Source organism: Neolamprologus multifasciatus, chromosome 17 (genome assembly GCF_963576455.1).
Source record: "Neolamprologus multifasciatus chromosome 17, fNeoMul1.2, whole genome shotgun sequence".
Lineage (NCBI taxonomy): Eukaryota > Metazoa > Chordata > Actinopteri > Cichliformes > Cichlidae > Neolamprologus > Neolamprologus multifasciatus.
The window spans coordinates 10311812-10320093 of record NC_140455.1 but is presented as its reverse complement, the minus strand read 5'-3'; the positions used below and the strand labels follow the sequence as shown (position 1 = coordinate 10320093).

Sequence of the window (8282 nt, the reverse complement as noted above, 5' to 3'; positions counted from 1 at the left end):
CAGGTAGTAGATAATAAAGGGTTCAGTTCTGATTCTACACATTATTTATTCCTTCTCAAAAGAAAAAGCGTGACTTGAAAGGGAAATCCTTTGATGTTGCCTCAGTGTTATTTTTCATATGAAGCTGACTGTCTACATCATCAGAGTGATAGGATAAACTGATGTGTGACAGATTTTGCATTCCTTGATATTGAGATGTTCTGTCCTCTCTCCTGGTCCCTACAGGAAAAACAAATCCACTATCGCTTTCTTCTCTGTGGCTGATACGTCTCTTATCTGCAGGCTATGTTTTTTTGTTGTTCTCTCCTGCTATTTCAGTCACAGTACCCACACTGCATTAAAGTGTATGTGATTTTTTTTTTTTAACTTCTCAGGGGGGACATATCTGTTGTTGCAGGGCTGTGAGGGCACGCAGAGTCGACTCTGGGTGAGCTAGCATTTTTCTGTTGAAATATTCAGTCAACCATTCGATTGGACCATCAAGAGAAACTTTTTCAAAAAAGAAAACAAAAAATCATCCTTTGTTTGTGAGTCTACCTGATACTGTTTTTAGACGGCACCAGAGCTGCTCGCGTTTTCATTCAAAAATCATCAAATCTAAGTGCCAAGTAGTTAACCAATAAAGCTTAGTGTTACAGTCAGGTCATTAGGGTTTTTGGAATATCATGTCTTTCACACATGTGCCTTTCTACACCATCACCACAGTGAATTTTAAATGAACTAATCGATAGATCAATAGAGGCTGGTTTCCGCATCATTTCATGAAGAAATAAGAAAATAGATAAAAGATAAAAGATCTGGAGTTGATCCCAAATAGTAACCTGGTTCCACATGGCAGCATTACAGGCCCACGCAGACAGTATTATTGTTTGCTTCAGCCCATTAGCTGTTTCATTAGCCTTTCCTTCTCCATACTTTTCTCTTGCCATGATTCTGGTACGAGTTCATCTTGGTGTCCTCTGTTTTTTCCCCCAGAACTATGCAGTCCTTTTTATTCTTTTTTATTCTTGTGTGTAATTAGTAGTGCACAATCACTCTGTATTTACATTCATGAAGGTGTCTTTTATTCATAGACTTTGTCAATAAGACTCCTAACTCCTGGAGAAAGTTCTTGACTTGACTAGTTGTTGGGATGTGGTTTTTCAGGTTTTACAGTTTTGTTGTCATCTTTGATCTTTACTTTTGGTGTTGCTGAGCAGCCCCGTGCATTCCTTCTTTTTATGAATGCCCCAGATTCGTTATTTGGCCGCTCTTAAAGTTTTTGCCATCTCTCTGATTGATTGATTTTCAGGTGGTACCTATTACCATATCGAAACTGCATGCTTCTGTGTACTATGCGTACTTTGTGTACCATGTGACGTCAGAGATACTTTCTCTATTATGTGTTAAAGTGCTGTTGTACATCTGCAAGCCTCTTTGCAACCCACCAACTCCATTTATGTTGTATGTGAACTTAATGTTGTGTCTGTTGTCGCTACTGCCTTCTCTGGGTGGCTGTAGCTCAGGTGGCACTAATCAGAAGGTCGGTGGTTCGATCCCAGGCTGCTTCCAGGCTGCATGCCAAATATCCTTGGGCAAGATACTAACCCCATGTTTGCCTACTGGTGGTGGTCAGAGGGCCCGGTGGCGCCAGTGTCCGGCAGCCTCGCCTCTGTCAGTGCGCCCCAGGGCAGCTGTGGCTACAATGTAGCTTGCCATTGCCAATGGGTGAATGACTGTATGTAGTGTGAAGCGCTTTGGGGTCCTTAGGGACTAGAAAAAGCGCTATACAAATGCAGGCCATTCTCTGTTATCTACTGGTATATTGCTGCTGCTCTTTCCATACCCAGCTTCGTATGTGTGGACATGGAATGGGTGCAAATATAAATTATTTGAGATGGGAATGTCAGTGGCCCTGACTGAACTTTTTAATCATTTTTGAAACATGACTTTTACAAATGAACTGCAGGGGGAACCAGATTTGGTTCCCCCTGCAGTTCCTCCCACAGTTCAAATAAAGGTTAATTGATGACTAAAAATGTCTTGTATTTGTGTGTCTGTTTGCTTGGGGAGCAGCCACCACAGAGACTGAGTAAAAGGGGTGCACTGTAAATAATGGATGATTTTATTGTGGTCGCCATTTTGTTCTTTAAAATTTCTCTGTTTCAGATTCACTGTATGTCACATTAATAAGTGAGCTTAGGAACTGATAACTCATGTAGTTCTCATTAGTGTTAAAGCAAGTAGATGGCCGCTGAATTCGGTAATCAATGGTAGGGGGAAAATAATAGTCAGCTGCAGACACCTCATTACTGTTAAAACCCCAAATCACATATTGTGTTGCACAATGTGCTGGAAACAGGCTGGAAAAGATTAATTCTTCAGGAAAAATTGTTCTGATATCTAAAGTATGCACACAGTCATTGGAACTTCACCATCCAATTAGAGTTTAAGGCATACTGATCAATATTACAATGAAGTACAGCTAAATAAAATAGTAAGAAAAGTAGTAATGAGTTTCACCCAGCCAGCCACAGCTTCGTGTTGGTGCAATAACCATCATTACAGTAATGACTGTCTAGGGCCAGAGGGCTACACCTTTGATACTGTTCCTTTGAGTCTGTGATCCATCTGTTTGATTGCATTTTTATGCATGAGGGGAACTCCATAAATTTTATTCTGTGCTACGACAGAGTTGCAAAAATAGTTGCAGATGTTATTCTGTCTTTAGAAGCTATGGATCAAGTACCAGAAATGCTGGATTCTCTGCCTCCCATAGAAGAATCTGAAGCAATTCTTTAATCCCTACCTCAACAATGAGCTCCACACTAAACTTTACATGAGCACATAATTCCTCCAATACATGCCATTATTCTGCACTGTAAAACTCCAATAATATTCCACGCTTAAGGATCCCACTAGTTGTGTAAAGCTGGGTATAAAGCTGGGATTTCTTCATTTGCGTTATTCAGCTCCTGCTTAAACTGTACGACTGAATTGCAGGGGTTAGAAGTTCGTAGCTCACGTTGCATGTTCTCCCACTATACTCTGATGGGACCTGAGTGCTCACACTGTGCATCCATACACAACACGTGGTGTTCTTGTTTCCGGAACTGTAAGAACCCGGAAGTGGGGAGTCGGTAATCTGAGAATTTGAGAATGCTCACCAAGGAGAAACTTGGCATTCTGTGTTCAGAAACGTCCAGGCAGGTGCAATTGAGCAGGAATGTCCATCCAACTCTATTCACGGTTGTTGCGGTCATGATAATTTAGTGAGGCCACATCGAAAAGGCTTGGATGAGTTTGCCAAAGTTCTACATGTTGGGCCTCCATCGCTTGTGTCCGGATCACACGCTGCACTGCCATGCTACTCTGTCTTTTTCACTTCCATTTCTGTGTTTGCACATGCGCATTGTGAGAGATTGCGTTAAATCGGCTCGTGGCACTGCTTAAACAGTGCGATACCCTCACGTGGAGCGACCAGAACAGACAGGTTTAATTTTCTTGCGACCATACGATTGCTGATTGGGAGCTGGTCGTGTGGTGTCAATCGCTTTTCATTACCCCATGACCTACACAATGCAGGACACACAATTAAGGTGAAACTTGGGCCGTTCCCCAAAATGGTCGCACGAGGGAAAAATCATCTCAAAATGAGAGAGAGAGAGAGAGATAGCCTTTATTTGTCAGTTGCAGGTCTTTTGCCCACAACCGAGATGACAGACCTTGCCGACCGTACATACAATACACAAACATCACATTGGGGAGACAGGTCAGGCTAGGTAGCGAGGAAAAAAACATCGAAATGTGTAACACAGAAGGATAATACAGGAATGCACAGATATCAACACACCATAGCACAATAAACACAGACAGCAACATGGGAAAGTGTTCCAGTGTGTACATCTGATCTGGGACCGCTGCAATCTTTCGACTGCGCCTCCAACTGACCCGATGTCCACATCATGGGGGAGGTAAGCGTTGGAGGTGGCGTTGGATCCGGGGTAGGGACGGTGATGCGTCGGTGAGTGCTTATCAGTATCAGTATATGTATGTGTGTGTGTGTCCATAGTTCAGCTGAGACAGTGTCCTTCACCCTGCCAGGCTAAGTAAACAGTCTTCCAGCCAACCCAGGTGGCTTGCATGGAATGGGAAGGAACAGACTAAACACAGTCGTTATCAGGGTGTTTTGTTCAGCTCCGGCCTTGCAGCTAGCGCCAAAGGGGTATCCGCATAAGTGATGGTGTTTTTTACTTTAGTGCGAACAGCTCATATGAATTTCAAAGCAGTTCTACAGTCCAACACTGGTCTCTCAATCTCCCGTTGGAGAGCCGCGAGCTTCGCCATACTTGCGTTCTGTGATGTTGTCATTTCTTGTGCTCAAGGAGCCAATTTCAGAGAACTCACGGCAGTGTGCCTCCCCGAGGTGTCATCCAATTTGCGCCCAGAGATGTTATTGATGTTATTCCGGGCTAGCCCTTCCGAGATGTATCCAGTCTGCAGTCAGAGATCTTATTCTGAGTATTCACAGCAGCTGTAGCCTCTCCAAGATCTTATCCGTGCTGACTCAATGAGCCCATTTTGAGAAACTCACGCCTCTCCATCGTTCCAATCCCAGCGGGCAGCCTTGTGGGGGTTTGAACAGCCGGTTCCGCTTTCTTAATTCTTCGATAAGTCAGGGCCAAGCCAGCTCCGATCAGCCAGAACCCTGTTACCATGGTTCAAAATAGGTAGATATCTTCAGCACTCAGGCTCACCCAAGCCCAAACTTCTCGTTGAGAAAGGGGTGTCAATTGCATGTAGGGACCAGTTGATCCAATCCATAATTCCTCTTTTAGGTTTTAGAGAACAGACTGTGAGAGAATGTTCCAGGGAAAATACAAAAAAAAAACCCCACGAGACTAGACAAGGACATAAGCAGGGAAGATAAGGGAGAGGAGAAAAAGTGCGTCCGCCTCCTCCGAGAGCCAAAGAAGAAGGGTCAAAAAATGGGCCAAAAATCGCACAGTGCATGCCCAGCTTAAGCAGTTTGCTTGAACCAAAGATGGAGTATGCCTTGCTCTGAGCTTTGTGTTGGCTGTAGCTCAGGTGGCAGAGCAGGTCAGCCACTAATCAGAAGGTCGGTGGTTCGATCCCAGGCTGCTTCCTGGCTGCATGCCAAATATCCTAGGGCAAGATACTAACCCCATGTTTGCCTACTGGTGGTGGTCAGAGGGCCCGGTGGCGCCTGTGTCCGGCAGCCTCGCCTCTGTCAGTGCGCCCCAGGGCAGCTGTGGTTACAATGTAGCTTGCCATCGCCAATGGGTGAATGACTGAATGTAGTGTAAAGCGCTTTGGGGTCCTTAAGGACTAGAAAAGCGCTATACAAATGCAGGCCATTTACCATTTGTGTTGTGCATTGTGGATTTCATAATGACATCCCTACACAACAAAAAATTTCTGTCACAACTTCACCTGCTTCCAAGGTGCGTGAAGAGGATGAAAAAAAATCACAATACGTGTTAGGGGTTGCTGGAGTCCCTGCATTGTGATCACTACACAACAGCCTGTAAGTTGTAAGTTTCAAATCATTATCTATAATGATTTGAAATATTGAAATATTGAATAATGATCTATAATCATTATCTATAATGTATGCAACACGTATGGATGGTTTTTATTTTCACCTTCACAACCTGTGGCTTTTACATTGCTTTTACAACCTTTGGTCTTACCAAGCTACAAATCTGGCTGCCGAGTCAACAGTAAAAGAAGTGAAGACGTGTTCTGTAGTATCCCAGCATGGGCATGTCAGCAAAGTCACATGTTTTTTTTGTGACAACAGCAATCGGCCCTGCGCAGGGCCGATTGCTGTTGTGATTTGGTGCTCTGTAAACAAACATGAAGAAAATATTTTTAGAAAAATCACAGATTTCTACACATTGTGTTACAGAGGTGTGTAGTAAAGTTAGCATGACCCTTCCTTTTATTGCAAGACAGTGCTCGGTGTGCCCTCAAGTTACAAGAGTAAAAACAGGAACTGTTCTCATACTGTAATTTTCTCCTATGCAGTCTGTGTTTAAGGTAAACATAATAATGGCTGAAACTCTTGGTAAGTGACCCTTGGAGAGTAGGTTTAATGGCAGGGCTGACTGGCATCACTTTTAGCCTAGCCCTCTTTCCTCAGTTCAGATTCCTCACACAATGGCTGTGAAGCAGTGGAGATTATTATTGTTGCGGCGCTTCTGTTAGCAACAGTAAGTGCTTCACAGAAAGAAATTGAAAATGTATTATTTAAATATTGTTACATCTCCCAGGAGGATGTTGGTTTTCTTCTCTCAACTAACTCCTTATGTTTTGTCTAGGCTCCACCTCTTCTGTCCTGATTGGATGCTACTCACAGAATGCAGCTAATTGTCAATCAGCAGAGAGCTACTTAAGGCCTGTGGAGCTGTGTTTCTGGGCCCTCTGGCCATTTTGATTGCCATACCTGTGAAGGCTTGCATGCCTTTGTGACTTGTATGTGCATTTTTGTGTTTTCATGTTCAGGCTGCCTGTAGAGGAGAGCTGCCTTTTGTTTTGACACCCTGTTTTCTCCTTTTTATGTGTCGTTAGGTAGGTTATGGTTATAGGTTGTATATTTTGTTTTCTTTGGAGTTAGGTAAGTTTCTTTTATTTTCACATTAGGGATGTATTGTTTGTTATTGTTGGCCTTGGCTCTCCCTGAAGTTAACCCTCAGTCTGAACCAGAATTTCAACACTAGCATTAAATACATCTTTTAAAATTACCATTTGGGCTCCTCCTTTACTATTTACCTTTATGTTCGTCCCTTCAAACCCCCTAGACTAGCCAGGGGACGTAACAATATAACATATATATACAATATATACTGAAAAGAGACATCTAAAAATATTATTTAAAAAAACAAGGCATAAAATAAAAGACATGAGAAGATTTCAGAATCAGAATAGTCTATTAATCCTAGAGGAAATTATGTAACCATTTGTTTCATCCAATATTCATTGACAAAAACTAATATTTTTAGAAGAGCTTTAGAAGATACTGAAGAAGCTCCAGTTCTGATCTAAGTGGGCAGACTGTTCCACAATTTAGAGTAAGAGCTCTGAAGGCCAACACATAACCAACTTTGTTTTCTAGCTAAGACCTCAGAATAACCAGCAGAGACCCCATTCACCAGTCTGAGTAAAAGCCCAGGCACATAAGGGGTTAATGTCCTTAATGTACTTCAGAGCTAAGCCTTTCAATGGTTTAAAACAACTCTCATGGTTCTGAAATCTTTACGAAATGCGACAGGCAGATAGTATAAACTTACCAGCGCTGGAGTGACATGTTCATACTCCTTGGTGCCACTTAGAATCCAGACGGCAGCATTTTGAATCTGCTGGAGTCAGTGAAGTGAGCTCTGGCTGATGCTGGTTTAAAGAAGCAAACGTGAAGGCAGATGGTAGACAGGAACACGGTTTATTCATGTGCCATTCAATTTTCAGAAATATGTGCAAAGAAACAAAACAAGACCGGCTGCTGTGTGCCATTGCCAATAACCTTTCCTAGAGTAAGGTATTCTTCATAATGCACTTTAAAAAATAAATAAATATTTGTCTTTCATATTATTGAGAGCTGTTTTTTTTTTTTTTACACCAAAGTAATTAAATAATAGATTAACAATTTATTAACTAATAAAATGTCATTTTATATGAATTAACAGAAACATTCTGTTTCTGACAACTTTGCTTACAATTTAAGCCCAGAACAGTCATGCTGACAGATTTCTTTCATATACTGCAGCAGCATTTCTGTATCATATGGAAAAACTGAGACACCTTTTCCCCCTTACATTAAGATGTTTAAGCATGTAGTTACACTTCGGCTCACTGACAGAAAAGGGGAATTTTCACTAGTCCGGCCCCCTTAAGATCAAAGTGAGCAGTATGTGGCCTACGATGTAAAATGAGTTTGACATCCCTGGGCTAGAGTATTGCTCTTCATGAGCGAGCTAAAGCTTCACTATAAAAAAGTTCCCCTTTAACAATTAAACATCAATGGCGAAATGAAGCCTTGTGACAAAGGCAACCCTTTAGCATGAGCCAGAATCAGCAGCTTACAGTCATCAGCGCAATGAGAGGTAAAAGCAGGCATGGGGGATGAAGGGCTGCAGTGTGAGTCGGCCAAACAAAAATGATTCTGCTGTTTTCTCTGATCCTTCTGTATATTAGTCTGAGACTCTGTGTGTGTATATTAGCAGCTTTCTCACCCACCGCGCCATCTCTCTCCATCCCTCTGCGCTGCTTGCTCTCTGTCATTA

The 8282-nt window shown here is 42.4% G+C and overlaps 1 long non-coding RNA gene across 1 annotated transcript; it reads right to left on the bottom strand.

Annotated features, from left to right (window-relative positions):
• Positions 1 to 906: 906 nt before the first annotated feature.
• Positions 907 to 5508, bottom strand: LOC146498962 (uncharacterized). Its single transcript, XR_014870354.1, has 2 exons — positions 3331 to 5508; positions 907 to 3271 (listed from the first exon to the last, which is right to left on the bottom strand). It is a non-coding gene; the product is annotated as an uncharacterized LOC146498962 (long non-coding RNA).
• Positions 5509 to 8282: the final 2774 nt, after the last annotated feature.